At 41.3% G+C, this 24,722-nt stretch overlaps 1 protein-coding gene across 1 annotated transcript in view; it reads right to left on the bottom strand.

The window, feature by feature from the left end:
* Positions 1-24,320, bottom strand: part of MTUS1 (microtubule associated scaffold protein 1) — a 160,568-nt gene extending 136,248 nt beyond the window's left edge. Inside the window, 3 exon segments of the mRNA XM_061177204.1 lie at positions 6,123-6,186; positions 16,498-16,611; positions 24,106-24,320. The gene's annotated coding sequence lies outside the window, so the exon portion shown is untranslated.
* Positions 24,321-24,722: the final 402 nt, after the last annotated feature.

Raw genomic sequence — 24,722 nt, 5'->3', positions numbered from 1 at the left:
GGGGATACAGGGCTATGGGCTATTGATGCTGGTTTAATATCCTGTCTGTGTTATTAATTAAAACCAGGAAGAAAAATCTAATAATTTCCCAAAACTAGAAGTAAACACAAATGTCCATCATTAGTGGATGAATAAAAAATTTGCAATACATCCATGTAATGAAATAGCACTCAGCAATAAAAAGGTAAACCACTGATTCAAACAATAGAAAGGGGACTTCCCTGGTGGCGCAGTGGTTAAGAATCCGCCTGCCAATGCAGGGGACATGGGTTCGAGCCCTGGTCCGGGAAGATCCCACATGCCATGGGGCAACTAAGCCCTTGCACCACAACTACTGAGCATGTGCTCTAGAGCCTGCAAGCCACAACTACTGAAGCAACAAGAGAAGCCACTGCAATGAGAAGCCCGTGCACCGCAACGAAGAGCAGCCCCGGCTCGCCGCAACTAGAGAAAGCCTGAGCGCAGCAACGAAGACCCAATGCAGCCAAAAATAAATTAATCGATTAATTTAAAAAATAACAAATAATAGAAAGGTATCTCAAACACATATGCTAAATGGAAAGACACCAGACCCAAAAGGTATATAAATCCATTTATATACTATCTGGAAGGCAAAACCATGAGGACAGGACTGAGGTCAGTGTTTGCCTGAGAATAAGGGGAAAGCACTGAAAGGGGTATAACGAAACTTTGGGGGATAATGGAAATTTCTATTTTTTGTTAACTGTGGTTGGTGGTTATACAACTCTATGTTTATCCCAATTCAATGAACTATCCACTAAAAAAGGCAAAGTATGCTGTATATAAACTACACCTCAGTAAGTCTAACTTTAAAATAAAGAAGACACTGAGCTTGGAAACCAAAGCTATGGAGGCACCTCTAAGAGATCTGTTTTCTAAATGACATTCACTCGTCCAATTTGTCGGGTGCCTGCTGTACACCAAACATGTTACTAGGTGTTACTATAGGGTGAACAAAATAGACCAAAAAATAAATAACACAACTGTCCAAACAGAAATTGTAGTCAATGAAGAAAGGCAGGGGCATTCTGGTTGCTATTACAGGAGTGGGGGGGGTCTCTGAGCAAGTCACATGTGCAGCTGAGACCTGAAAAGTATTATAAGTAGTAGGTAAGGAGGCGAAGAACAGAAAGGTTTTAAATGTAGTGTTTTATCAGCAGTCAACAGCAACTCAACTGTTTAAATATATCAAGTGTGGTTATATTTTAATGTGATGTGGAATGGGGTCTCTGAAGTAAGAGCCCAGACAAACCAAGGTCTTAAAACAGCACTAGGGGCACTGGCCAGATATAAAGAAGTGGTTTTGGACCTTAGGGGCCCTCAAAGAGCATTACGGTTCCTCCATCCACTGTCAGTATTTCAAAAATGATTAACAGAATGTATACATTTCTCTGAAAGAAGGTTGCCTAACGGTAACTAAATCTCACATTCTGGTGTTTTAAAGAAATCTGTTGTACTTGTTTTTACCTTTGGCTGAATTCTACCATGCTTTCCTCAAGCTTATCAAAGATTCTAAATGACAGTTACACACACACACACACTTACCAAAAAGTGAACAAAAGTGTTCTCTGTCTGGTAAACAAAACTCTTCACCCACCCTACAGGGTTCAAGTCCAAGACACCTCCTTCACATGGCTTCAGAGGCACTACTCTATCTTTATCCTCTGAAACTCACAGGCTGCTTCTTGGCAAACGCCTCTGCTGGATTTTTCTCTGACCAACCTTCCAATGTTGGGAGTAAGGCGGGGCTCAGCCGCTTAACCTCTTCTCTTCCTAATGCGTGGTTTTATTACAAATACACTCTGTTGGAATAACAACTCCCACGAGGATTATCTCTAGCCCTGATCTTTCCCTAAAGCTCCAGGTTTTAATGCCCAGCTGTCCAGTCAACACCTACATTTGCTTGTCTAATAGGCATCTCACACTTCCTGCATCTAAAAGAGAACTCTGGGCTCCTAGACACCCCCAGCTTCCTTCTTGCCCCAGTGTTCCTTATTCTCCCTGAAAGAGAATACCTACACCACCAGGTACCCAAGTTGATCATGCCGAAAACCCAGTTGTCAGACTTCATTCCTCTCTTTCCCTCTTACCCCAATAGCCACTCCTAAATAGGGGCTACCTTCAAAATACATCCCAAACGCAGCCATTTCTCACCTTCACCATTACCCCAGGTCCAAGCCACTACTGTCTCTCTCCTGAAGAACTAATTGAGCAAATCATTAGCCTCTTGTCTCCTTACAATATGTTCTCCACACGGCGACCAGAATGATCCTTCTGAATTTGTGAGCTCACGCAAATCCCCTCCCAAAGCCCTCTATGGGCTCTCATCACACTTTCGAGAAAAAAAAGACCCACTGATCTAGAATACCAATGAGCAACAGATCAGCCTTTGTGCTAAAGGTGACAAGAAACATCTTCAAAGGCAAGGGAGTCCTCGCTGCGGCCCCCACATCAGATGATATCGCTTAAACTTAATAGTCAACTCTAAGGTACAGTGGAAGAATCCTTGAAAATAAACGACCATCCATTCCTAAATCAATAGGTATGTGTTCAAACAAAATACTTTCCACCTCTTCACCACTCAGACCTCCACAATTACCTGAAGGCTGGGAGGGAAAAGGGTGTTCTTGGCCTTCTGACCACTGATTAAGTTTCTAAAGTGATCTGGTTTCACCTTAAATAACAACAAAAAAAGTCTCTAAAATAAATATGAAGTTTTGAATATGTTATACCCAAACAAAAACAGCTACCTTTCTGAAAGATTCTTTTGTGTCTCACTTTGAGACTGAAGTTTCTTCAAGCCCACGTGACTTCAACATGAAACGTGCACCATATGTATCCAAAAGAGTTATGAGGAAGTGTGCTGAATAATCCTCCCAGAAAATTCAATTTAAAATGTATAGGTCTTTGTTTAAATGACCTGTTGTCTGCAAGTTTTCAAACAATGCTTCGCTTTGTGTTCCCAGGCAGTATAGGAAACAAGGCACGTTACTGTTTCCACTCCTCAAACATACTGTGACTAACATTAAATACAAAATATTTTCTTGCAAATTAGAAACATCTAGAAATACATCTCACCAAGCCCAGCCTCATAAGAAGAATAACCTCCAATATTTACTTTTATTTTTTCTGGGGTTTTTAAAAAGTCAATCACTAAAACTGTTACCTCCCCTGACACAAGCCAGGAAGAAAACACTCCTCTCCCTTACACTTTTCACACTTGTCTTCAGACACACAGCCTCCCCACTTGACTGCCTCCTTTCCGGGTCATCTTCTGGCAGCAGGAAGGCAGCAGTGGCTCTGTGCCATCAGGCTCTCCTCCTAAACTGTGACTATTTTTAGGCCAGCAGCCCCTCTTTGATTCTGAACTTGGCCCTAGATCATCATGTCCTTAGACAGAAACTCTTCAGAAGCCACGCAAGTCTCAGTAGGATTAGCTACACTCCTCTGCTAACACAGCAAGAATCTCTTAAGGGCTGCAAAGGCGAATGTCCTCCAAGGATAGCAGGGTCATGACCTTTATAGCCCCCCCACCCCCCCACCCCCACACACACACTGCCCTCAGTTGGCCTGACCAAGGCTGTGCTCCCATTCCAAACATGCAACCCGTAGTGCCCATGATTTCATCAGGGTTAAAAAAAAAAAAAAAAAAAAAAGGCTGAAAGATTTCCTACTCTTGTGAGAATTTTAACCCATGTGCCAGGAAATTTTAAACAACTCAGTGATGAGTTTTTTTTCCCTGAAGTATCATGTCCAGCAGCAACCTTGAGATTTCAGATTTGTGTAACAGCCTTGGGAAGAGGTAGGTATTGATAAAAATATTCAAAGAAAATTTTAGTCACCTTCCAAAAAAAGAATAGCACACCAAGACGGCATAATAAGTTAAATATCCCCTTGCGCTGTTTATAAAAATAACCATATACTATAACTTCTGCAACTGGAACAGGCCTACCAGAAACACTAAATACATCTGATGTTAAAAGTCTGCACCATCTATCGCTACACCTCTATAAAAGACAGCTATAGTAACATGAATGTCAAGTTAAATGTTTGGTTTTTCCATCTCACTGCTAAAATGAAGCATAAGAACCTCAAATTAGGTTTGAATGTTTTAACAACTGAAATTTCAAGGGAGAACATACATAAAAAATAGGGGAAAATACATTTATATATTTCACCTTGTACCTCTCCTTCAAGGACATCATGCCATATCAAAATTTATCTCTTTCATTCATCCCCATGTTATAAAGAATTGTACATGTTTTCTGAACCCACAAGTTTACAGTGTCAAATATTTGCTCTCCAGACTTCTACCGACAACATTAAATGGAGACCTCATGAAAACGTTAAGAACAACACATAGGCTCTAGTATTTGAGAAAAAGACAGGTAGGCTTGACCCAGAGCTGCAGATCCAAGGAATAAAGAAGTTTCACTCACTGGTCCTGGCTGTGGCATTTAGCATCTTATTGGGGGTCTCCAGCTCTGAAGGTGAGTATCCCTCTGTCAGGTATCCTCCCCTCCATGTACTCCGGAGTTCCAGGACAGCTAAATATAGAAATGTGCCAGGAGAACAAAGGAATACAACATGGACCTCAGGAAGTGAGAAACCCAGCCACGTCTCCTCCTTTACCCTCATAAGCAGGACAAAAGGTCATTGCTCCAAAACTGGCTACTTTTTGCATTTCTCCAACAGGGGTGTAGGAAGAATGAGCCTGTGGGATCTTAGACTCTGTCCTCCAGAGACTTGGAGGCATGGACAGTGAAATTAAAAAAAAAAAAAAAAAAAAAGACTTTGAATATGCAGATTGTTGTGCTATAGGAGAACTGGGAAATTCACAAGCTGGGCTCTGTTTAGCTTTATATTTCTTTTTTTTTTTTTTTTTTTAATTTATTTATTTATTTTTGGCTGTGTTGGGTCTTCGTTTCTGTGCGAGGGCTTTCTCTAGTTGTGGCAAGCGGGGGCCACTCTTCATCGCGGTGCGCGGGCCTCTCACCGTCGCGGCCTCTCTTGTTGCGGAGCACGGGCTCCAGACGCGCAGGCTCAGTAGTTGTGGCTCACGGGTCTAGTTGCTCCGCGGCATGTGGGATCCCCCCAGACCAGGGCTCGAACCCGTGTCCCCTGCATTGGCAGGCAGATTCTCAACCACTGCGCTACCAGGAAAGCCCTAGCTTTATATTTCTAAAGTGAACGTGTTTAATGCCAAGTTTTTAGCTCCGTGAAAATGGTCCAAATCTGGCTCCCAATCGAATGACAGCCTGACTGTGACAGCCTTTAAAATCATTGGTACATGAAAGTCAATTGAGACAGAAACCTCTAAATAATTACCCTCAGCAATAAATTCTCAGCAGAAATAATTCAATAATAAGACTCCAGCCTCAACGCCAACCTGCAGCCCAGTTGTGGTCAACAAATTCCAAACTGACTGAGGCCAGGACCACTGCTTCCCTTTACACAGACCTGTGGCCCTGATGGCAAAGACAGGCCGGCTTGGAGTTTAAAAGCAGAGATGGATGCAATGAAGATTTATACTTAAAAACAGGAGAGGACTGTTTCACAAAATAATTTGTGAAATTCAATAGCCTAGTTTTTTTTTTTAAGTGAAGAATTCCAGTATCCACTCATGTCTTTCTCTGCATGGCTGTAACCCCTGTACAAAATATTTTAATCAGAATATATAAAATAATACCATTCTTTTGGGATACTAACTTCCTAGCTTAGCTGTTATAAGCAAGAGGGCAGTGTAGTTTAACTTAATCCACATTTACAGTTGAGAATAACTCTGTTCCCCACCAACATATAAATGTAAGATGTTTTAGTTAGCCATCTAAACCTTACCAATTTCCTTAGAACTATTCTCCTAATTCTAGAGACTTTCAAGGCATGAAATAATCCTTATGTGATTTTTATTATATTCAAAGCTTCCAATTAGCTACAAAAAACAAAAAACAAAAAACCCATACAAGAGCACTAGAACAGTCCCAAGAAGCTAAGTGAGGGTCAGTTACTTCACACACCACCCTGCCTGTTTCCTCATCCTTGCTATAAAGTGCCCTTTTACTAAAAGAGCTGTCATTCATTCAACAAAATTCATTACTCACCTACCATGTGCCAGCAGCTCTGCTAGGGACACAATGGTGAAGACAGTCTCTGTTTTCAAAGAGCCTGTAGTTCAGTTAGGACAAGAAAGTACAAATAAATAATTACAAAAACTGCAAAAGTAGAAGTGACAGGGACTTCCCTAGTGGCGCAATGGTTAAGACTCGCGCTCCCAATGCAGGGGGCTCAGGTTCGATCCCTGGTCAGAGAACTAGATCCCACATGCATGCTGCAACTAAGAGTTGCGTACCACAACTAAGGAGCCCGCGTGCCGCAACTAAGGAGCCCTCAAGCCACAATTAAAACCCGGCGCAACCAAAAAAATTAATTAATTAAATAAATATTAAAAAAAAAAAGTAGAAGTGACACAGCCTAAGGGAACCCAGAGGATGGACTCCACTGTTGCAGATCTGGAGGGCATGATTAAGCATAGCTCCCTGGAGAAGATGAAGCTTGGGCTGAAGATGAGCAACAGGCCAATGAGTGCTTCTCAGCCTTTCGGATTTTATGCACAAGTAAAATTTCCCCTCCAAAAATCTAGAGAGACAACCTGGGGAAGCCAGCTTTTAATTTTGTCACTAAAGATACTTCAGACAAAATAACTTTTTACTACTACCAACACATTATAAAAGGGTATTTTAACACAGAAATGAAGGGAGTACATAATTGCAGAGTAAAGAACATTCTTTCAGTTTAGATTATATAAATTAGCTTGATGAAAATCTTAGTACATTGCATTTTTTTTCCACTTCAGTATATCACGGTAGACATTTTGTCACCAAGCACACCTGGTTCATAAACTCTCACAAGGAACCTCTGAGTCAGGTGAAAAGGGCAGTGAGGAAGAGGAGGGTGGGCAGGGTAGGGAGGATGCCGGCTGGGCTACAGGGAGCTACTTCCCACTCTCCAGGAAGGTCGAAGAGGAGGACCAGAAAGACCCACACAAAAGGAAGTGCTGAGACGGCCAACGGATCAGAAAAGCCCTGGACCCCTCACGGAAGGGTCAGCATATGCTCTACCCCTCCACTGGAAGCCAAGACAGAGGCCAAGAAGCCAGCACACAAAAAAGCCCCATGGGGGCTTCCCTAGTGGCGCAGTGGTCGGGAATCCGCCTGCTGATGCAGGGGACATGGGTTCGAGCCCTGGTCGGGAGGATCCCACGTGCCGCGGATCAGCTGGGCCCGTGCGCCACAGCTGCTGAGCCTGCGCTCTAGAGCCCGCGAGCCACAACTATTGAGCCCGCGAGCCACAACTACTGAGCCCACGAGCCTCAACTACTGGGGCTCTTGCGCCTGGAGCCCGTGCTCCGCAACAAGAGAAGCCACCGCAGTGAGAAGCCCGCGCACCGCAACAAAGAGTAGCCCGCGCTCGCCGCAGCTGGAGAAAGGCCACGTGCAGCAACAAAGACCCAACACAGCCATAAATAAATAAATAAATGTATTTTAAAAAGAAAAAAAAATTAAAAAGCCCCATGGGATACACATGGACAGAGGCCTCTAAAGACCAGCCCTGAGGAGCTGCCTCTGCAGAGGCCAAGAGCTTGAAAGGAAGCACCTGGACCAGGCAACCCTCACCCGTTGCTGTGATGTCATGATGCTATAACGCTCCTCCAGGACTGAGAACCATCCCAGGAGTGGGTGTACTGGGGAGGGAGGAAAACAATCCTTAAGAGAACAGCCTTGAAGAGGATGTTTGAACTGACCAAATTTAAATCCTGAAGTTAAGGGCTATGTTTAATCACTGGCATTTAAACACATGATGGGGATGGCTCATCTTCAGGAATACGGAAGCACGCACCAGAGAATCTGTTCAGGCCAGAACACATCCTGCAGTTCTTCGGATTACTTAGGGATTCACCCACCTCAAACCAACGCATACTGTTTTGTACCAAGGGTATACTTTTCAGAAAGAAAATCAAAATAGAATTCTCTTTAAAGACTCTTTCCAAATAAAATGACAAGTATTGTGGAGTGAGGCTGACCTAATAGCTGAAAAACTGTCTGAGGCTTTTGAATGTCAGAGAGACCTGAGACAGAAAACGCTGTGTAAACACAGTATTCATGGCACCGAGAAACCGACAAGTGGGAACTGCCTCTCCCTGACACACTGTCAAGTCCTACTTGTCTGCCCACAGTCAGCCAGTGTGTGAGGCCAGTATGGGGGAGCAGGCAGCTACCTCTTCCACGGGTAACGACAGCGACAGGAGCGTGTAGCACTTGAAAGTCCTCAAAGTGTTCTCACAGTCACCCTCTCAGCTGACAGCCCAGTGGGACAGACAGGTCCCACGACAGTCACCTCCTTCCCATCCCTCCACCCCTTCTGGATGTTAAACCTGATGTTTCCAGACATTCTGTACCTTGCCCAAGAGACAGAGTTAATAAATAGCAATGGATATTAAACTCAGTTCAAATGTGTACTCCTGATCTCTTTCCGAACTCGCCTTTTCACAGAAATAAAATCAACTAACATTTGGTAGCTCTACACAGCTACAGACCCATAGCTGCCTAGACACGGAGGGCAGGCATCACTCACGGAGAGTTCCCACATTTACTCGGTAACTGGGTTACCCACCTTGATCAAGCCAAAAATAATCTTGGCCTCATTTTCCTCATCTGTAAAAACTGATATGACAGTAACATTCCATCCCATAGGATTAAGAGTTACATGAAAGTTTTGGAAACTTTCTAACTCACACACAATTGTTATTTGCTACTGTTATAATGGCAACAACCTTGTAAAGCAAGCGTTATTATAATCCTCACTTTACTGATGACCGAAGCTCAGCAACTTGTTCGCATGGTTGAAAGCACTTTCTGGGAGTGATGGACATGTTCTATACCTCGATTACTGTGTTGGTTCCACACATGCATATTTGTCAAAACTCATAATTGTGCACTTAAGCTAAGCATATTTCAGGTTACTTAATTTTACTTCAATTAAAAAATTTTTTTTTCACAGATCACATGGCTAATAAACAGCACTATGTATTCCAGAACACATCCATTAATTCAGGTTGGAACATAAAGATGTTTTTCCTGGTTCTTGTTCTACAATCCACTTTCCAACTAATCCTTCCTACTCAACTGAAAACCTGAATGCTGACTACGCCCACTACCATTTTTGTCTGATCTCATGGACATCAAACCTGCTCTACTTATGCAGCTACATGTAAAAAAAAAAAAAAAAAAAAAAATGAAATTAGAACATTCTTTAACACCATACACAAAAATGAACTCAAAATGGATTAAAGACCTAAATGTAAGACTGGATACTATAAAACTCTTAGAGGAAAACATAGGCAGAACACTCTCTGACATAAATTGCAGCAAGATCTTTTTTGATCCACTTCCTAGAGTAATGGAAATAAAAACAAAAATAAGCAAATGGGGCCTAATTAAACTCAAAAGCTTTTGCACAGCAAAGGAATCCATAAACAAAATGAAAAGACAACCCACAGAATGGAAGAAAATATTTGCAAACAATGAGACCGACAAGGGATTAGTCTCCAAAATCTACAAACATCTCATGCAGCTCAATATCAAAAAAGCAAACAACCCAAACAAAAAATGGGCAGAAGACCTAAAGACACATTTCTCCAAAGAAGACATACAGATGGCCAAGAGGCACGTGAAAAGATGCTCAACATCACTAATTATTAGAGAAATGCAAATCAAAACTGTAATGAGATATTACCTCACACCAGTCAGAATGGCCGTCATCAAAAAATCTACGAATGCTGGAGAGGGTGTGGAGAAAAGGGAACCCTCCTACACTGAATGTAAACTGATACAGCCACTATGGAGAACAGTATGGAGGTTCCTTAAAAATCTAAAAATAGAGCTACCATATGATCCAGCAATCCCACTCTTGGCATATATCCAGAGAAAGAGAAAAACATGGTTCGAAAGGATACATGCACCCCAATGTTCATTACAGCACTGCTTACAATAGCCAAGACATGGAAGCAACCTAAATGTCCACTGACAGATGAATGGATAAAGAAGATATGGTATACAATGGAATACTACTCAGCCATTAAAAAGAATTAAATAATGTCATTTGCAGCAACATGGATGGACCTGGAGATCATCATACTAAGTGAAGTAAGTCCGACAGAGAAAGACAAATATCATATGATATCACTCATATGTGGAATCTAAAAAAAAAAAAAAATGATACAAATGACTTTACAAAACAGAAACAGATTCAGACTTACAGAATGAACTTATGGTTACCGGGGGGAAGGGTGGAAGGAGGGATAGATTGGGAGTTTGGGATTGACATGTACTCACTGCTATATTTAAAATAAAATGCCTTTCCGTGGGGCTGCGGGGTGAGATGTTTTTCCTGGTTCTTGTTCTATAATCTACATTCCAACTAACCCTTCCTACCCAACTGAAACCTTGAAGGCTGACTACGCCCACTACCATCTTTGATCTTATGGACATCAAACCTGCTCTACTTATGGAGATTTTTACATTTTACTGTAACATATTCACCTTGACCCTCCTAGAGGAGTAAGTCTCTGGCCATGACCCTATAGGGCACTATAGCTTCAGACCTAAACAGTCACCTTGAACAGCGGGTCAGCAGGACCATGTACCAGGTGCTTATAACCCAAACCAACAGACCCCCAAGAATCTAAAATATTCTCTCTCAGTCTAAGTCAGCATTTCTTCAACATTTTTTGGGTCAACTAAATATAAAGCACTCGTCTAAGTTATTCCTGATAAGGGAGGTGAACAAAATTAAATTCTTACTTTTGTGGATATTACATCACGGTGTAGATAATTTTCAGAATCCCATCAAAAAGTAAGCCTTTTCATGAAAATCAGTAAAAAGAATGAGTTAAAACAATAAGCCAAAGTTTCAGGACAGTACTGAGCCAACACAGAAGGGACTGTCTCTATGAAAGTAAAATAACTAAAACCTAACCACCATTTACACATAGTGCCTATCAAAGGCCACTGTCAAGCTTTGTACAACTGGGCTAAAGAAATGATTTGATGTAAAAACTGTGCATCCTTTTCATTTCTGAATTATGTACAGCTACTTAAAGAAATTACCCAAAAAATAGCCCAGACTGTTTGAGGGAAATAAGCATAGACCAGGTGCGCAGGGTAGAGTTCAAAGCTAAAATAAAATCTTTTCCTGAAAGTGTTAAATGATCATGAACAGGGACATGTTTAGACTCTTTCAGACACTTGCCATATCCCTTCAAAGTCCACTTGGCGAAAAGGAAATAATTTTCCATTTGAATCACTCCAAGACCAATTGAAAAATGTCACTGTGTGTGTGTGTGTGTCATTATGTGTGGGTGCAGTTACACAAGTCAGCACCTCATGTTTTATCTCGCAACCTTCATTAAACATCGACTTCCTGTAGCCTTGAGAATGATTATCTATGTTGGGCTTTCCACTAGCAAATATGAGTGCCTAAACAGAAGGTCAATGTATGTACACCTGTAACTCACAGGGGCAGCCCAAGGAAGAGCCAACCTCCCTGAAGGGGCCTCCTTTCCAAGTCCTAACAGCAGACATTCCTTAGAAGTCACTTTGGTAATAAGAACTGTTGACTTTTAGGGCTAGAAACCATGGTTGATACCCAAGGCATAACTGTGGTTTTATGGGACATTCTCTTCCCAGTTCTGATTGACAACAGGCCTCACCTCCTAGTTAAATTTCTACCTGGGATTAACTCCATCTGCCCAAGAATTACCTGCCTCTATGTAGCTTAAAATAAGGAAATAGGATTCAAAACTTCCATAGGAAAAAAAAAATGTTTCAGAAAAACAAATATTAGTCGCTATTCAACATGCATGACCTTGCATTACTATCTGTAAAATGGGTATACTTTACAATGTATTGTTCTATAATCAAATGATTCAGATGATCGTTCAAAGGAATCTAATTAGGTTCTTTTTGAAAAAGCAGTCTGAAAACTATAAATTCTTATAGAAATGTAAGATACTGTTGTAATGATCTGTAACTGTCAATTTTCCATTTCTGCTACTAATCATAATGGCTTACAAGATTTAACATTCTGTTTTATGTTCTGTGGCTAGAAAATGTAAAAACAACAAACCATAATTCTAAGCTATGTTATCTGAAATTTTACATTTCCAAACTACCATGTGCCTTTGATCCCATTGCAGCAGCAATGTGAAGAAAATCCTAGCAACAGTAATTTATTACTTCTTATGACATTAGAAGTAGTCAAGTAACAGTATCCTATTTGGAGTGGGGAATGGACCAGGAGGGAAGATCTGGGTCCTAGTCTTGGTTCCATAACTTACTCATCATAATACAAAACATTTATCCAAAGAGTTCTGCCTCGCAGTTTCCTCATGTATCAAACAGAACTCTCACAACCTGCCCTGTTTACCTCATAGGGTTGATGTGATAATTGAATGAAAACGTCCTTAATGTCGTGCTTACAAGTTACTTTCCAAAAACATATGGTGCTGTTTTATTTCACTTTGTCCAAAAGATGAAAATTCAGCATTACCTCAATAATTATATATATTAATGGTAACATTTTAAAACCAAAACTCTTAAATATGAATGTTGTTGGACTAAGTTACAGGTTAAAAATTAGAACAGAGGATGGCAGTACTTTAAAATCCACAAGCGCTTTACTGGTTCAAAGTGATGATTCAATTCTGAGTGCTTTTAGAATGTGCTGACAGCAAACTGGCAACATAATTTACAGACTTTAGCAAAGATGAAAGTATCTACTTTAATTTAAAAAAAATACAGCTCAAATATAAAAAAAATCAGCAACTCCACTAAGCACAAACTTCCAAGAAAACCAAGAGGTAACAAAGGTGGAGTTGAACAATAAATAATGAATAATCTCAACTGGTACTGGTATAAACCAATTCTTTTTAAGGAAGAGGGAAAGTTATCAGGCTCCTGTTTCTGGAATTTAATTCCCTACAGACAGCACCAGAGGATGCAAGCAACACTCCCAAAATTGCATGGAGAAAATTAATGAAACTTCCTATCCATGAATCAGAAGAGGTTTAAAACAAGAAACAAAGGAAAATTATTAGCATTTATACCTTTCATATATTGGGCAGTGTGGTAGAATAACTCCAGGGGACAGGTATTATCCCCACCGTCCTGAGGAGGCAACTGGGCGCAAAGGCACTGAATTAACTTATCCAAAGCCTCGGAGCTAACATTGAAGAGCTCAGACACGAATCCTATTTGGTCTAACTTCAAAGTCTGTGCGCTCTCTAGTACATCCTTGTGCCAAATGTTCTGGATACCAGTAACATTTTTTCCAGTTCTATAACACAGTATGCCCCCAAGGTTTCATAATGGACATCAGGGTGAGCAAAATCTAGCTCAAGGTTGAAATACCTCTATTTGTTTTATTATTCCAATTTTAATAAAAACAAGAGCAAGCAGAGACAAAAAAACAATAACCAGCCCTGGAGGCTTCCACATATACCATATAAGTAGAAAACAATTTTCATTTGATTATGTACCTATACGGTCATACATATATAACTATACTATATACGGTTAACATTAAATTTTAAATGTTCAGCGTAACAAGATGTAACCAACATTTTCTAACCTAATAGTCACAATTAAGAGAAAAAAGTCACATCTGCAATATAAAATCATTTAAAGTTTTTTTTATAAAAAGAGAAATGCAGGATTTTTCCTATCTCCATTCCCTTTTCATTGACTGGACCCATTCTTCTTATACTGGCATTAAAATGAATTAGTAAATCACTCTGCATAGTTGTCATTTAATATTTCCATAAAGCAACACCAGAAATTTTTAAGCGTTAAACACAAAATTCAATACTTGAGAGTACTACATCAAATTCAATAACCAGCAATTCTAGTGAATCATCAAAAAGTTCTACAGAAACGCAAAACTACTCTGAAACAAATCTTATTAAAGGTATTAAGAGAAACAATCCCAGACTGAAAATTCATCTAAATCCCTCTTTAAAATGTAAATACATATTTCCCCAGACAAGAAACAGCCCAAGTCTCTATTCACAAGAAACTGTCAACTTGTGACTGTCTGCCTAAATGGAGAATGGAATAAAATGATCACAAGCGGAATTAATTCTGTACAAGTATTTGCACGTGGGTATGCCAGATGTTCTGAGAATGGCACTTCATAATAAAACAGAATTATAACTCCGAAGGAATAGGAGCCTCATGCCTTCCAGCTCTATGGGACCCTAACTCCTAACGGTACAGTCTTCCAGAGGGACATGAAGTGACAGGCTGCGCTGCTTGCTGAGTACATCACAGTGGATGGAGGGGAGGGAGCACCAGGAGAGGACAAGGAGGGAAGTCGAGAAAAGCAGGGAGGAAAGTAATATCTCAGGCTTAAAAGACCTCTAGTAGCTGTGACTCACTGAAGAAAGAATTTCAAACTTCCATGCCATCAGAGCTCAGAGCTCTAGATGATTTATTCCAGGCTACATCTGGTACAAATAATTATTCAAAGTACAATCTTACCCAGCATCATCAGGTTTAGACCCTATCCTCAAGAAGCTCATAAGAAGTAATAAAAAGATCTGGGAAAAAGTCACTAAAAAGCTTATCCAGAGAAAGTAAGTGAAACCACAGACCGTAGTGCTAAGTATCTTTTGGTGAGAAGGAAAAGAGTAAGAGTGATTAAGGATCAGGAGTCTTTAGATAACCAAAAATGTCAAAAAAACTTTATGTCTACCTAAATTTGGTCAATGTAGTAAGCAGAATTTCCAATGTATGACACAATGGTAACGACTCAAGAGAATATGTCTAGTAACCTGGACACACTTACTAACTGTCCAAAACTGCCCTTTTCCCAATGGTGGAGGCTTTTCTGGCTGACTCCTCTGAGAACTGGAGCAGTTTTCCTTTTTTTTCCCCATATCTACCCTGCACAGTCTTTGGCCCGTAGAAAGTGCTCAATACATGGTTTGAGGCGGATGAAAATCAAACTTAAGATTCCAGGGCTTCCCTGGTGGCGCAGTGGTTGAGAATCTGCCTGCCAATGCAGGGGACACGGGTTCGAGCCCTGGTCCGGGAAGATCCCACATGCCGCGGAGCAACTAGACCCGTGCGCCACACCTACTGAGCCTGCGCGTCTGGAGCCTGTGCTCCGCAACAAGAGAGGCCTGCGCACCGCGATGAAGAGTGGCTCCCACTCGCCGCAACTAGAGAAAGCCCTCGCACAGAAACGAAGACTCAACACAGCCAAAAATAAATAAATAAATAAATAAAATTAAAAAAAAAAAAAAAAAAAAGATTCCAACAGCAAGGATTGTTACTCATGCCTTTTATTCATCACTTAACATAAAAACATAATCCTAACTGTACACTATGTATAAGTGGCCTGGTTCTACATATAGTGTCTAGATTGAAGACCCAACAAAACAAGCGCATTTTTCTTGGTAGATAAAAAAATTTACCCTTTGTAACCCATTTCTCCCATCTTGCTTACTCTCTCACCACCAAGACATCTGAAATCCTCATCTGAATTATAGACTATTAGGTTAGGTTAGTAGAAGTGTGCAAACATGGTTCAACTCTATAATCTGCCTAGGAATAAGATGACTAGAGTGTAGCAGTTTACTGCACAAGAAAAGACTTTTTATAGCAGAGGGAGATTTAACTGGTAGCTATTCTGGTAAATACAACTCAATCAACTTGACACAGAGGTTGGGAAAAGGGGGTGACTCCATGTGTGGATGTCATATCTTAGACTGCTTAGATCTATACTGGCTTCTATTTTTGTTCCATGAAGCTAGCCAAGGGAACTATGTTTTTAAAAGATGCAGTTTCAACTTGAAATCATTAATTGTTACCAACCATCAAGACAATCTACAAGATAAATATAAAAGGGAATTTCTCATTTGTCACTGAACACTGCTGAACACATTACATGTATGACCTGCTTATCTGAAATAAGATGAAGAAATACTGACTTTTCCTTCAGAATTGTGGTGTACGTAAATAATGCCCAAGTTAAATATTACCAAGTTTCCAATGCAGAAAAAGCATAGAAGATGAGTTAACAACCAACAGTCAAACGTGAACATTGCCATAAACATTAGTTAAGCTATATGTTTATTCACACAAGAATATATTTTTTCACCTCTCCTTCCTACTCTTTTGATAAGTGTGACTCTCTCCCAGAGGGGTTCCATCCTCAGTGCCAACTGAGGACACAAAATGTCCTGAAATGTTTTGGTTAACTGCAGAAGATCAGGGTAATTATGAATGATTCGCCCTCAAACTAAACACCGATTTTCTTTTCTTTGCATTGAACTTAAATATAAATTGACAAGGCACGAATTAAAAGAATGGTAAGGTAATTTAAGGGCTTTAAAACCCTCTCTCCATGGCACCTTACCTAGAAGACCGATTCGTTCCCAGCTGTTTTCTTCCTAGTCTCGGCTCTTCCTCTTGCTGTGTGCACACAGTAGGGGGCTTGCCAGGCCTGCCCTTCAGCTCAGCACAGCTCTTACTGAAACATGAAATCAGTACAATTTCAAACGAAATGACAATACCTGGAAGAAATTTCCTCACGACCACTCTGCCCTTTCCAGCTAGCTTGAGAAACTTATGACCCACTCTTCATCTTCCTTCACTGCTCAAGAAGAATCCATTCAACCCTACTAAAGAAGTAAATGTTTCCTTAAAAGAAACCTTAACTGCCTTTAAAACTATCTATAGTTTTACAACTTCAAAATGAAATAAAAGTTTTAGGTTAGACTACAGGTAGGATGTGTGGTTTTTCTTTTACTCATGTAAGTAATGTGTACACAAAAACATTTATTAATTTAGATCTGGGCCTACTCGCAAGACCTAAATACAGTTTATCTTTAAGTAAATACATTTTTACTTCTCTTCAGTATGGGACTTAAACACAAGGCTAAGGAAAACCTACCAGCTTTAATGAACAAACAAGGCTGTTTGGGAATCAGATTTGTATGCAAGTATGTACTTCTAAAATGCTTGAAAGCTATTTACCTAAGTAAAATACCACTAGGTTCAACCTTGTTTACACTCTAAATTTGTGGAGCAAACCATTTTTTCCTTGATTGTGTAAAAGTTAGACATCAGGGCAATCACAAATTGCAAATTTACTTATGGTATATGAAAATGAAGTATTATTGTATCTATCTACACAGTAAAGATTAGTCCCCAAATCTGTCATCCCCAAAATGGAAACGTCTTTTTCATCTGGAGCCAAGTGAACAAGAAAAAGTCACACATTAATATCATGAATAACCACCCACATAGAAGAGTAATAACTGCTGATTTCAAAGAACACTGAAGTCATTTTAGAAAGGAAACTACCAGGGACTTCCCTAGCAGTCCAGTGGTCTCCCGCTTGCACTGCAGGGGGCACGGATTTGATCCCTGGTCGGGGAACTAAGATCTCGAATGCTGCATGGTGCGGCCAAAAAAAAGGAAACTACCATTAGGGCAATCTTTTATAAAACTTGTTTAGAAGTAAATTGTTAGAAGTTGGCAAACTCAGTTCCTAGTTATATTGGACTGTCCCAAGCCAAGTTTGGAGAACCCTGATCAAAGCAGGCTTTTATGAACCACATTTCAGGCTGGCTAATGTCATACCAAACCATTTAATCCTTCTTTTCCTGCAGGGTAGGATCACTCATTCTTGGTCACTCTTTATCTCCTGCGGCGGCCACAAGCCACTGCTGCCCAAGTACCTGCCAGCTAAGTGGTGATGGTCACTCCCTCCTAGGTTCACCTACCTCCAGAGAGTCTGGGCCCATTTCTAAGTACCTCCAAACACACACCACATACCAACCACATCCTCACAGCTCATATATGGGCCTATGGCTTATTGTTAGGCTGGAAAAGATGGGGAGTGAAAGGCAGGAACTCAGGCTCCTATGGAGAGCACTCTTAGTGAGGTCTTTAAACATCCTCAGGGTATATTTAAGCTTCCATCGTATGGAAAGATAACCCAAGTTTGAGAAATCTGGAAGGCTTTTTTTTTTTCCCCCTCTTCAAATCAATAGTTTATGAGTAGTGTTAAAAATTAATTTGGAAAACATTTTAAATTACATATATATCTTATCAAACATCAAGAAAAGACTCATACTGGTTCCTTAAAAAACTAAAAATAGAATTACCATATGATCCAGCAATCCCACTACTGGGCACATACCCTGAGAAAACCATAATTCAAAAAGAGACATCTACCACAATGTTCATTGCAGCACTATTTACAATAGCCAGGTCATGGATGCAACCTAAATGCCCATTGACAGATGAATGGATAAAGAAGATGTGGCACATATATACAATGGAATATTACTCAACCACAAAAAGGAACGAAATTGGGTCATCTGTAGAGACATGGATGGATCTAGAGACTATCATACAGAGTGAAGTAAGTCAGAAAGAGAAAAACAAATATCGTATATTAACGCATATATGTGGAACCTAGAAAAATGGTACAGATGAACCGGTTTGCAGGGCAGAAATAGAGACACAGATGTAGAGAACAAACGTATAGACACCAAGAGGGGAAAGTGGGGGGGGGGTTGTGATGAACTGAGAGATTGGGATTGACATATATACACTAATATGTATAAAATGGATAACTAATAAGAACCTGCTGTATACAAAAATAAATAAAATAAAATTCAAAAATTCAAAAAAAAAGAACTACCATACGGGGCTTCCCTGGTGGCACAGTGGTTAAGAACCTGCCTGCCAACACAGGGGACGTGGGTTCGAGCCCTGGTCCGGGAGGATTCCACATGCTGCAGAGCAACTAAGCCCGTGCGCCACAACTACTGAGTCTGCGCTCTAGAGCCCGCGAGCCACAACTACTGAGGCCCATGCGCCTGGAGCCCTGCTCTGCAACAAGAGAAGCCACCACAACAAGAAGCCCGCACACTGCAAACAAGAGTGGCCCCCGCTCGCCGCAACTAGAGAAAGCCTGTGCACAACAACAAAGACCCAACGCAGCCAAAAATAAATAAATAAAATAAATAAATTTATTTAAAAAAAAAAGAACTACCATACGACCCAGCAATCCCTCTACTGGGCATATACCCTGAGAAAACCATAATTCAAAAAGAGTCATGTACCACAATGTTCATCGCAGCTCTATTTACAATAGCCAGGACATGGAAGCAACCTAAGTGTCCATCAACAGATGAATGGATAAAGAAGATGTGGCACATATATACAATGGAATGTTACTCAGCCATAAAAGGAAACGAAATTGAGTTATTTGTAGTGAGGCTGATGGACCTAGAGTCTGTCATACAGAATGAAATAAGTCAGAAAGAGAAAAACAAATATCATATGCTAACACAAATATATGGAATCTAAGAAGAAAAAAAAATAAAAAGGTTCTGAAGAACCTAGGGGCAGGACAGGAATAAAGATGCAGATGTAGAGAATGGACTTAAGGACACGGGGAGTGGGAAGGGTAAGCTGGGATGAAGAGAGTGGCATGGACATATATACACTACCAAATGTAAAATAGATAGCTAGTGGGAAGCAGCCACTAGCACAGGGAGATCAGCTCGGTGCTTTGTGACCACCTAGAGGGGTGGGATAGGGAGGGTGGGAGGGAGACGCAAGAGGGAGGAGATATGGGGATATATGTACATGTATAGCTGATTCACTTTGTTATAAAGCAGAAACTAACACACCCTCGTAAAGCAATTATACTCCAATAAAGATGTTAAAAAAAAAATAGAGATGAGGATGGGTAAGGAAAAGAAAACGAAAGGTGTAGGAGTAACTCTGGTTACTTAAGAATATAGTTATCCTGTGTATAAGTACAGATAGTGAGTCTTTTGGTATCACTGGTTTGAATCAGCTGAAGACTGTTTTCTTCTTTTTCTTGAATGTCTATGTTGTGGTTGTTCAAAGAGGGGGACATGTGAAATAAACAGTCATAATTCACAAAAAAAAAAAAAAAAGAAAAAAAAAAAGACTCATATCAACAATTCAGTATGGGGCTTCCCTGCTGGAGCAGTGGCTACTGCTAGAAAAATGGTACAGATGAACTGGTTTGCAGGGCAGAAGTTGAGACACAGATGTAGAGAACAAACATATGGACACCAAGGGGGGAAAACCGCGGTGGGGTGGGGGGATGGTGTGCTGAATTGGGCGATTGGGATTGACATGTATACACTGATGTGTATAAAACTGATGACTAATAAGAACCTGCAGTATAAAAAACAAACAAAAAAAACCAACTAATACTAAACTTTCTTTGGGTTATTTGTATGGAAATATGTTAATATAAATGTTTCAGACATTACATGAAATTTCTAAAAATCTTATATGTTCTGGTATAATGTTATAAGTCATAATTCTAGTTATTACTTTAAAATGTATATCTCAGAAATAACTAAATTTCCTTGTCAATTGCATTATTATGAACTTTCATCAAAACTTTAACCCTGGTCATTTTTAAGTCTTTTGTCATTTACAGACAGTTCTGGGTGTACCCTGATGCTTTTGCAAAAATGTTCCTATAAAAGGGTTTCATCTTCAAGGAATTCATGGAAAAGACTCTGACAAGCACAGGTTTCTGGTAACTGACTATACTGCTGAACTGAATAAGCATTTTCAGAACTCTAATGGAAATCTGATGAATTCATAAAAGTGCTAACAAAAGATCAAGATAACAAAAATTAATTACATGGGACTGAGTGAACTGATGGGGATGATTATAATTTTTGTGACTTTCTGTTTGAATAAAAAAAAAAAATCCCACAAGGACTCAGAGGCAAAAAATATACAAATCAATTTTCACTGCAAAGTAAAGGAGCTGTTACAGTGGAGGATTACTGGACTGAATTATGACATAGTAAGAGTATGTTTCGTGTTTGGTAATTGCAATCATTGTTGCTTTTGTTGTGGTCATCCATTTACAATGCTTGGTGTCAGTTAATTTATCTCTTGTAAAAATAAAATACAGTGTGTGTGTGGGGGGGGGAAGAATCCGCCTGCCAATGCAGGGGACACGGGTTTGAGCCCTGGTCCAGGAAGATCCCACATGCCGCGGAGCAACTAAGCCCGTGTGCCACAACTACTGAGCCTGTGCTCTAGAGCCTGTGAGCCACAACTACTGAGCCTGCGTGCTGCAACTACTGAAGCCCACGCGCCTAGAGCCCATGCTGCCCCAAGAGAAGCCCCCGCAATGAGAAGCCCACGCACTTCAACGAAGAGCAGCCCTGGCTCGCCGCAACTAGAGAAAGCCCACACACAGCAACGAAGACCGAACACAGCCAAAAAATAAAAAATAAAATAAATTTTTTAAAAAGTGTTAACATTTAAAAAAAAACAATTCAGTATGAAACTACAATAATGAATATAAAAAGAAAAATTGTGACAAGATAATACTATAAATGAACTATTGACGATAAATGGATTGTGAGCCCAGTTTACATAATCACAGAACAGATCTGAAAGGCTCATTCCCTGGGATTTAAAACTTTCTTCTCAGATTTCAAAGAATGCTGTTCCTAATGTTACATACCATGCACAACTATCTCTCATCAACAGAGCAATCTGTTTGCAACAGTCTCTACTCCAAGACATGGAGATTCTCCTAATGGATTTGAAAAAAATCTAATTCAGAATTCTGGAGAATTCTTTTAAAAGTTATCTTGTGCCACGGTCATACATCATTCTTGGGCTATGATTCAGAAGAGTTAAAATTTTTGTTTTTGAGAAAGTCAACAGATTTGGCTACATTAAAGTACAGAACTTCTATAAGTCAAAACGACTATAAACATGTGCTAAGTGTTTGTCTTTATAAGACAAAGACAAAATTGGGGTGGGGGGGAATACCTGCACGACGAAAGGCAAAAGTTTACTATCAAAGGCTCTTATGAATTACTAGAAAAATACTAGTATCTCCAGGAGAAAAATTGGGCACTACATTCAATTAAAAGGGAATAAAAATGGAAAATAACTAGAGATTTTTTATATTCAACATCATTTGGAATCAAAGAAATGAAATTTAAATAGTGAGATAGCACTGTTCACCTATAAGGCTGGCAATAATTATTTTTCCTTTGCAGGATGAATCTCCATATTAACACAAATACAGTAACACAAGTACTCTCATAGAGTGGGAACTGGTGGGAACAAACTTTGGTAAAACATTTTTTTTTAGAAAGCAGTGGTCACTCTGTATCGATAGATCTTTGAGCCATCAGCTGTATTCCACAGGACTCCATCCTAAGGAAATATAGGATATATAAAGTTTTATAAAGGATATTTGTTGCATCAGTATATATTTAATAATAGTAATTGGAAATAAATGAAAAGTTCAGCTATAAGGAAATGGTTAAATAAATTGTTACATCTATACAGTGTAGTATTATGTAGCCACTAATATTATGTAGAACTGTAATGACATGGGAAGTTTCTCATGATACGTTAAGCAGAAAAGAAAACATCATACAACAGTATTAACTACAGTTATACAGTTTTATATAAACTATATACCATAATAAGTAAATCTGCTATAGGTTAGCAAGTATAAAGAAAATACTGTGGGACTTCCCTGGTGGCGCAGTGGTTAAGAATCCACCTGCCAATGCAGGGGACATGGGTTTGAGCCCTGGTCCAGGAAGATCCCACATGCCACGGAGCAACTAAGCCTGTGCGCCACAACTACTGAGCCTGCACTCTAGAGCCTAACTTTTGTACTTGAGAAATTTTGTACTTGAGGGGAGAAAAAAAAAAATCAATAAAAGCACTTTATACATTGTAAAGCACTATACAAACAGGACATCATTGGTTCAATTTAAATTGCCCATCATTTCCTGCCCTAATTATCCCTGAAAAATAGGTTTGCATACAGAACTGCAATTCCAACTATGCAATTCCTTTCAGGGTTAACCACACACTGTTATCTGAGTGAATCTAAACTCCCTAAGGAGGTCACAGGTTCCCAGGAAGGAGCTACTCTCATTTTTTTAAATTCCCCTGCCTCCTAGATGGTCTGCCTCCTTCCCTCCATGCCTGACACGTTCTCCCTCCAGCCCAAGGGCTCAAGGTTTCATGTGAAGACGATTGAATTCCTATCACCTGGCAAAACACAAATGCTTTCATCTCCCCTGTTTCGCCTAAGACCTTATTCAAACAAAGAAAACAAAACACAGTGGATTTCTTTTCTTAGTACACTGACTACTTGAAACAAATAGTAGTTAATGGGGCATGTAAAACTTTTGCAGGCTAAATGAAGAATTAATCTCTCCATTCTTACTGCAAAATAAATTAGTCCAAGTCAGAATCAATAAATAACTTAGTAGAAAAGAGTTTATGTCTGAAAAAAAAAAAAAGGACAAAGATTTAAGGTAGGTAAACACCTAAGTCCACTAATTACTGTAGTCAATCAGGTGACCTTAGTTAAGAGTGGATTTTTCTAAAGAGCTAGAAAAGCACATGTGAACCGCAGGAAGTAATAAGACACAGGCGAGAGGACCTTGGGAATTACAGCAACCTCATTAATGCCATCTTTTCAGCCCTGAGTGCTTATGCTGAGAATGGGCCCAAGCGAACCGCCCAGCAGGAAAGCTGAGTGCCAGGCCCAGGGGGGTCCGGACGGGCCCAGGCGGGTCAAGTGTCTGGTAGGCGGCTTCCGGCTGCGGGCTTGTCAGTCTGCGTAACTAACTCTAAAGTAAATGCCTTCGGTCACTTTCAAGGTGACAGCTACGTGATCCGCATCCGTCCCTTCCGCACGAGCTGCGCTGCCCGCCCCCCGCCCCCCGCCCCCCACCCCCCACCCCCCACCCCCACCCCGTGAGACCAGCCCTCCGCAGCCTCCCCACCTTTCCCCCAACTTTGGCACCCAAGGTCCCAGAATACCCGCCCCCTCCCTCGGAGCCAGTCCGGCACCCTGTGACGGTCGCGTTCAGGGGGTCCGCTCTCCACCCTCGCCCGCGATCCCCACTGCGCACCGGCTGGGCAGCGGCAATCGACGCAACTCCGCACTTACCCGCAGCGCCTCGAGCCAACCCCGAGCCCCCCGGGGAGCCGGGAGACCAGCACTCCGAGCCCGGGCGCCCTTTGGACCCTCGGCGGAGTCGCGCCAGGCCCACCCGGGAGGCCCGGGTGCAACCAGTGCCCAGCGGGCAGCGCCTGCACCTGGGGACCCACGGCTTGTCGCCAACTCCCGCCCCCGCCCGCCGCTGCAACTGCCACGCGGGAACCCGGAGTCCGGGGCGCCCCAGCCTCCCAGCCTCTCCGGCCGCGGGGGGTGGAGCCAGGGCGGGGAGCTCGGGAAACTTGTAAATAGCAAAACGCGGCCCCCTCTGCCCCCCTCGCCCGCCGCCGCCTCGCAGCTGGAGACAAAGGCCAGGCGGCAGCCAAGGGCGCTGCGCCCCAAGAAACTTGAAAGACGTGCGGGTCTGTACCTCGAGACACCGGCCCTGGAGGCTCCCGCCACGCTCCGCTCCGCTCAGCTCAGCTCCACTCCGCAGGTAGGCGGGCCTGGCCCGCCCGCCAGCTCCCTCCCTCCTCTCGCGCTCCCGGGTCCCAATCCCGGAGCCGCGCGCGCTCCCGGGCTAAGTGCCGACCCGCCCCACGCCTGCGGCGTCTGTTCCGGGCCGCGAT

This window comes from Eubalaena glacialis, chromosome 20 (genome assembly GCF_028564815.1).
Source record: "Eubalaena glacialis isolate mEubGla1 chromosome 20, mEubGla1.1.hap2.+ XY, whole genome shotgun sequence".
Taxonomy (NCBI): domain Eukaryota; kingdom Metazoa; phylum Chordata; class Mammalia; order Artiodactyla; family Balaenidae; genus Eubalaena; species Eubalaena glacialis.
Note: the sequence above shows the minus strand (reverse complement) of the source record. Positions and strands in the feature narration are given on the sequence as shown.